The sequence below is a fragment of the Pimephales promelas genome, chromosome 20 (assembly GCF_988280905.1).
Source record: "Pimephales promelas chromosome 20, fPimPro1.hap1.1, whole genome shotgun sequence".
Classification (NCBI taxonomy): Eukaryota; Metazoa; Chordata; class Actinopteri; order Cypriniformes; family Leuciscidae; genus Pimephales; species Pimephales promelas.
In genome coordinates this window covers 27240216-27248235 of record NC_142788.1, presented here as the reverse complement: position 1 = coordinate 27248235, position 8020 = coordinate 27240216, and positions in this window count along the sequence as shown.

Here is an 8020-nt window from a genome sequence, read left to right as displayed (position 1 = left end):
AATGTGATTAACTATTTATTTTAGACATTCGCAAAATGGGTGCCGGTGTGATGAGACATGCTCGGCCAGATTCGCCTCGAAGTCGTGGTCGTGGATCTTTGGAGGCATAGCCGCGCGGAAAGTTACACAAAATGGCGCACACACGGCGATTAAGCACTCAGGAGATTTTTTTTTAATTGAAAAATAAACAAATGTACATAGAAAATAAGCATTAAACCAACAATATTAATGTTAAACAATATTAACACCTGGCAATTCCTCAAAAGGCAGACGTTTGCAAGGATCACAATATGACGTCACGCACTGCGCGCATTTTTCAAAAAACATAATTCAACATTTCGATTACACTTTTCTATAGCCTATAAATGAAAAAAAATATGAATTAAATCGTTGTTTCGTCGCGTTTACAATCCTATGAAAAGCCCCCTTATACTTCCCGTGCCCCTGCCCTGAATATATAGAAAATCTATCAGTGCCATTGGTCATGTTAGCCTGTTGTTCATGTTTAACACACCTGTTGGGCTGTTCTCTGGGGTTTCAGGAGAAGCGTCGGTCCCGCTCCCTGCCAACTCCGTTGGTGACACCAACACTGAGGAGACATTTTTGACTTCATCCTCGAGCCCATCTCTCTCAACAACACTAGCTGAGGCGGTTGAGTCGTTCACAGAGTCAACCTGCACAGCGCCCCCCTCTACAACACTGGAACTGACTGGCATGTCCTCAGGTGAATCAATCCTTTCCAGGGAATCGATCACTGCCGAGCTCCCGAAAAGGTCGCAGATGGCATCGGGGATGATCCTGCACTCCACCTGGTCCTCATCCTCTACTGGTACTTGGAAAGTCTCAGTGCCATGGTACACGCCGTTGAGGTATATTTCCAGACACACCTCTCCGGAGCAAGTACACATTGCGAGTTTCGGATATTAATCTAACAAATCAAAGAAGTAACTTACAGTTGACAAGCTGTTTGATAGCAAGATACACACTGTACGTGACTGATAATCGGAATATCGCAGAATAACTGCAGTGACAGTAAGCGAGTCTTTAACGACGGGCAGAAACAGTCAAGCGAGTTTGCTGCTCTCTGTGACGTAGGCTAAATAGAACGCAGCGCAGAAAAAAAAAGGGATCGAACGCAGCGCAGAAACAGATTCATGGTTAAAAACAGATTGTTTGGAAATTACTATACAACGCATTGGACCAAAGCCAAAAAAATACTAAAGACTTAAACATTTTCATCTTGTTTTAACCTTCTGATGTTCTTCAAAAAAAGTCACAATGCTGGTCTTCGGGGTCTATCAGACCCCAGACAATAACAATAATAATATTATTAATAGATTTTTTTAACAAATATAATTTTACTCTGTTTATTAATGTTTTTACTCAACATTTGTGTCGTTTTTGGAGGATTTATGATTTTTTTATTTATTTCTATAAATAAATAAATATTTATTTAAATAAGATTTTTACAAAAAAAAAACAGCATTTTATGTTAAATAAACTTTATAAAAGACCCAGATTTCTAACTTTCATTCCTGGGGATAGGCCTACTATGGATAATTTTACAAGGTTGAATGTAAAATTTTTGCCCAATTTTTGGAAAATACAGGTTAAAATTTGTAACAAGTCACTTTAACCACTAGATGGCTATAGAGCTCCACTAGGCCTATATACTATTTGAATTACTGAAAGATATAGTTTCTAAAGTTGGATTCAGTTCATATCTAAATATTATAAAATCACAATTATAACAAAAATAAAATCATTTTTGTCAAAGTTTAGCAATTGTTTTTGTACTGAAAAAACAACAGTTTTTCAATAATGTTACATTATGTTTAGAATCAGACCTGAACAACATGTTACAAAGAGAAATGTTGGAGTCTTAAGATTTGATCATTTATTTCAACTGAACAGCAATCACAAATTAGCAAATAAAGCAGTGAAAATAAAATATTTGTAAAAAAAAAAAAAAAAAAAAAAGTAAATTGGTAAGATAGTTTGGAACAATAGAACAATAGTTGGTGTCATCTATTTTATCTTTTTTATAGCCTTACAAATGTATTCCTTTGTGTGTGTGTGTGTGTGTGTGTGTGTGTGTATGTGTGTGTGCACATTTTCTGATTTTGATGATGAATTATGTCTATTTTGAGTCCAATGATAAATAAATATTTATTTATTTATTTAAATAAATACCATTTGGAGAAAGAGAACATTTTTTTTTACTTCAAGCAAAAGTTAATTGGGGTCCAGTAGACCCCGAAGACCATCAGAGAAGTAGCAAAAATGAAAACTAAAACGAAGTATTCAGCCCTATGATCCATTAAAGCATTAAGTAGACTTAATTTTCAAAGGGCTTTTAGATTATATTAACACCGCAATATCTTCATTCTGAATAAAGTTCCGCATCAAAACAATATGTATCGTAAAAGAGTAAGCCATGCAGAAACCATTCTCTGAGAACCTAAGCATATTCTCTCTTTAATTGCCTTACAAGTGTTTTATTTTTCCTGTTTAAAGCTGTGGGTGGGAATCTCACATGATTTGAATATAGATCAGGCTGTCTTTAGGCTGTCTCCAGACAAGCACATCTAATCTTTCATGATCCAGCAGTGTCTGTTATTATTAGTTTTTTTTCTATGAAAAAAGAAAACTAATTTGAAAATCAGAGGAAGATAATTAAATGCCAAACAAGTACATCCCCGGAAGACTCCCACATCAGTCTATAGCTCAGATGTCTCTAGGACAACAGTGAATCCTGTATATATAAGTCGAGAGTAAACCCAAGTAATATAAAAACCAATGCAATGGTATTAATCTGATCAATTTATGATATACCAAGGTTTGTGAAGTTCACAATCAATCATAGGAGTTTTGTTTGCCCTCATTTAGATTAAAGCTTGGAACGTTTTTAGGAAGTTGAACATGCAAATTTATTTTAAAAAAATGTGTCTCAAACCAGGAGTAGAGTAGCAAACAGCAGATACTGAGTCAGGACAAAACTACAGGTCAGTGGAACAAAACAGTGAGTGCAACGGTCAAACGTGCGTGTTTACATAGAAAAACAATGGAAAAGTAGAGCAGTGGAAGAGCAAAGTCTTTGCAGAAGGGTCAGCGGCTTTCACGGATGTCTTTCAAAATGAAAGTCTCGCGCATCAGAAAAACATTAATTAGCTTAAGTGTTTTGTTGTTGTGTTTATGTCTACACAGTCCGTGGCCCACTTAAAACGGTCTTGCTGCAAGCTGAGAAACAATGTTGCATGGAGATAGCGATGTCATTATTCGCTGTTAAAATTATGTTTTATCATTGTAGTGTCAGACAAGCTTTTGATATTTTCTGTATGAAAAATCTATGTTTGGATATACACAGAAATTAAAAACAAACAAAATACCCAGAGAAAATATATGCAGTATTCTTATAGTTTTTTCTTCTTCTTTCAGATCCTTAAAAATAATGCAAATAGTTTTCCCACTTTATTTTCCCCTCTAACACTTATGACTTTATAAGTGTCTTAAAAGTGTTGGAGCATCCCAAGCCCTGCATTTGTGTTTTAGTGTTTTAAAAAGTGTTTTATTTTTCTGTTTTTAAAGCCGTGGCGTGGGTGGGAATCTCACATGATTTGAATATAGATCAGGCTGTCTTTTGGCTCCAGACAAGCACATCTAATCTTTCATGATCCAGAAGTGTCTATTATCATTAGTTTTGCTGATTTGAAAATCAGTGGAATATACTGTAAATAAATCTATCAAAATAAATCTATCTATCTATCTATCTATCCATCCATCCATCCATCCATCCATCTATCTATCTCTGTCCATCCGTAATATCTATCTGTCTTTCACTGACCTGAAACTCAAGCTTTTTGACATTTTAAAACGAGTTTCAAAGTGCATGTCTTTGAAAATGATACCGTTATCGTCAAATTTGATCAATTTGATTGTGAAAACGGTGATGTCATGCACATGCGTACTCGGTCTACAGTTTAGTGTAATGTAGTGTTTACAAAGTCACAGCACCAACCACTGGCCTGGCAGCATAATACAGCATTTTTAGTAATTTTCTGGGATTTTAGTCAAGAACGGGGATCGTTCTGAACATTTTTCCAAGTTTAGTACATTGTTGTCATGCAAACATGCCTTTAGACTAAGGAGATTAAAAAACAAGATTATCCTAAATCCAAAAAAAATTTAAAAAAATTGATCATTTTAACAAGTTTTGTTAATAATGAAAACATCATTCCAGTATACATCAGAATCGTACCGAGGTCAAACAGACTTGTTAGTCTTTTAATTTAAGAATGTCCTGCGTGTTACATCATAAGCCTAAGATTGCTTCATTCGACTTCATAAACGAATACAGGACTCATAATAAATGCTGCTTTGTCCGAGTATCAATGCGTTCAGCATCGTGACTGACAGTCTGAAAAATAAATAATTTCTGTCCAGAATCATTGTCTTCCATCCAACACCTGAAAGCCTTTCTGTTCCATTACAATCATTTCGAACATCATCTTGATATATTCCAGCTATCCGCTCAAGCTCGAGCGCAACTAGCTACAAACCTATTGTTGTAGGCTAATGATAAAAAGCAAGGGTGCCAATCATCTGTGCCAACCTTTGTGGAAAAATAAAAAAAATCTCTCGACTCATATTCATGACAGCTCATCTTTGTGGAGTGGATTGTGTAATATTTTGCGGTTAGACTGCTGTCCTCACTTTTAATGGTCTGCTCAGAGGTCAGAAAAGAAACTTGCAGAGTATTAAATGTCAACAGCGTCCTCCCACAGAGCTCTCGAGGGGGTGAGTTCACCAGCTGAATGAACAGAGAACAGGTGAATCTGCCCCCTCCAGGATGTCCAATAAACCGGAGAACAAATTGTTAGTGATTACAGTTATTATGACAAATTTATGCATGTGTTGGAAAAGGTCAAAACTACAGGCTTTCGAACTGACAGCATGAGTCAAAGCGGAGATTTCTGGATGTGGCTCCAGACTGTGACTAGTCTACAACAAACTAAAAAAAGGCGATAATAATTTAAAGTCTAAAGTGGTTCATACGCGTTTTTTTGTTCGAGCGCATGCTAGTGTTTCCTGCACCGAGACGTTCGGTTTCCAAACAAAGGACTCTTACCAACTAATTCTTTTAAGTGAGTCCATCACAAGATTCATAAAGCACTCGCCGGGTTAGCGGATCGAGTCATATACACTCAGTTTGTGAATCATTCTGGCTCACTCAGTGAAATGTGAGTCATTTCACAGAAATGTTACTTTCGAGAACTGGGAAATGTTAATGTGATACTAGATTCATGAGATTTTAGACTGCAAAACTAAGTTGTTCTTATGACAACGTGTCCATCAAAATCATATGTAAGTGTAACGGACGTAGGCCAGTAAGAGCTGTGCGAGTTCGAATCCCGCTCAGAGCAGATCAAGTAATACCGGTTACATTTGGTGCCGTGACCCTGATGGGAGAGAGGTTTAGGTGGGTGAGTGTAACGGACGTAGGCCAGTAATGCCGAGTTCAGACTGCATGATTTTAGCCACGATTTTGGCTCGCCGACAGGTTTTGAGAAATCGCCGACAAATGCCCGAAATCACATGCAAATCGGCGCTCGTTCACGCGAGTGACAATCACGCAGTGTGAATGAGCAAAGACGTGATCTGAGAGAATCACGACGCCCGTGAAATATTTGGCATGCTAAATATCTGGACCTGTCGGTGATTCAAAATCCTGCTGTGTGAAAAGTTTGTTGACTGAAAACTACATCGCCAATTACCGACAACCAGTGAGAGAGAGCAAGATACAGCGCAGCGGGGAGTTTGGGGAGGAGTTATAGATCACATATCAACATGCATGGCATTGTTTCAGAAAAAGATTTCTTCTCGGTCTATTTGAACCCAAGAAATGGACAAAAAATTAGTAGAAATTTGGCAGGAGCACCCGTGTTTATTTGACGTTTCATCTGAGCTGATCACAACCGGGTCGAAAAAGAAAAAAGTCTCACGTGACGCATCTCACGTGTGTTTGTTGTGAAACGTAGTTTGCGCGCAGCGTGCTAGACGGAGTTGTCGGCGATTTTTCCTATTTTAAAGTCATGCAGTGTGAAACCTTCTGTCGCCGAGACATCGTGCGGTGTGAACACAGCAGTGACTGAATGCTGGCCAAGATAGTCATGCAGTGTGAAAAGAGCAGCGACCCGACTACTTTGAAAATCGTGCAGTCTGAACTTGGCTTAAGAGCTGTGCGAGTTCGAATCCCGCCCAGAGCAGGTCAAGGAATACCAGTTACATTTGGTGCCGTGACCCTGAGTGAGTGTAACGGACGTAGGCCTGTAAGAGCTTTGCACATAAACCTCACTCCACTAACATTTAACATCTTTAACATTGCTAAGAAAATTCCCGCTCCTCCGTGAGAGATACAAGATCGGTGCGTCTCAGGTGTCGCTCATCGGTAAGTTAATCACGCCACTGGCCTCGCGCCGTTCTCCCGCGGCCCACACTCGTCCCGCTCGCCACAGTAAACATGATGAGGAACGCAAAAGCCGAATCCCGGACATTTTGGGCGATCTCGAAACACATTTTCGGGCAGACTCATCATGGAGACTCACTAGTAGCCTAGACTTGTTGTTTAACTACTGCGCTCTGTTACCGGTAGGCGTGGCCTCCTAGGGCAGCGAAGCAAGTGCATTCTGGGAGTTGTTGTCTTTCATCCACATAAGCCAAAAATACATTTTCTGGCTTTTCTCAGTCTAGAAAGCTCCAAATTGAAAAATAATTTCACATTTCTTCTACATAAATGACCCATTTTAAATTGGTCACATTGACCTTTCCAGAGGTGAAGTATCCCTTTAAGTTCCTTTGTGCTCATTATAGTAAAATCAAACATATTTTAAGTGCACTAGATCTGTTTTGCCTTGTTTTCTTCCATAAAACACCTAAAGATGTTATGCAGAACATCATGGTCACTTCTTTCTGTTCAACGATAGTAAATGGGGACGGGCCATAAAAGTATGACTCATAAAAGTAACCAAATGAAGAACAGAATGAAATAGTTAGCCAAAATGTTCAATTCCAGCCCCACCAAATTCACATTAAGCTTAATTATTATGCCCAAGTATATTACATTACACTTGTTAAATACAATTTTAGACTCCCACAGCCGCCTCCAAACACATACTTAGTCACACCTTTGTGCAATCTGGACACGTGTCTGTCTTGTAATCGGCTGTTTGCACAATGCAAGACACACAGCATGAATCTTGATAATTCCTGACTAATTGCAGCAGCTGTGAATCATTTCTTTCAGGACAATAATCACCAAGGACTCTCTCAGATGCACTGGACCGGTGCCCCAAACACTTTAGCAAGGCCTCTGTTTGTATTCAGATGGCACTTTGCCATGATGCCTTTGACAATCAGTGATATATATTCTGTCAATTATTCTTAGAGAGGACATACAGATGAATTTACGGATTGAGGAAACGATGCGTGGACAGGACGGACGGACGGATCAATACCGTAAGGCTTGAAATGCACCCAAACGCACGACATTATGCAGTTTCTCCTCATTTTCTCCTTCTCTCTTTAGTCAATCTCTGTAGTGTTTTTATAACTCTTGTTGACAATTGCTTTAATAACTCCTGTGTTTAATATTAAATGAGGAGAGGCCAGTAAACAGGGACTTCTCAAGCATCCCACAGTGAAATCCATCCTACCTGCTAAGGTTTTTCGCCGGGTGCTTGTGTTCATCCTCCACAACAACATATTTATCATTCTTGATCCGTGAGAGGAAAGTGGCCAAATTGACCAATTATTCAGAAACAGAATTGCAGATTCTGCATAATGTCAGTTGGCGAAATGTGCAGAATTGGCCGTTGCTGGATGAAGGCGTCCATTTACCCGTGGTGGATTTGTTGCTTAGGGGTGATTTAATATTTAGAGTAATTGGACTGGAGCTGTTCACTCCGGTGAGGTTAAAGTAAGAAACTTTTAAAAGCACCCTGATTAAAGAGGATATACAAAC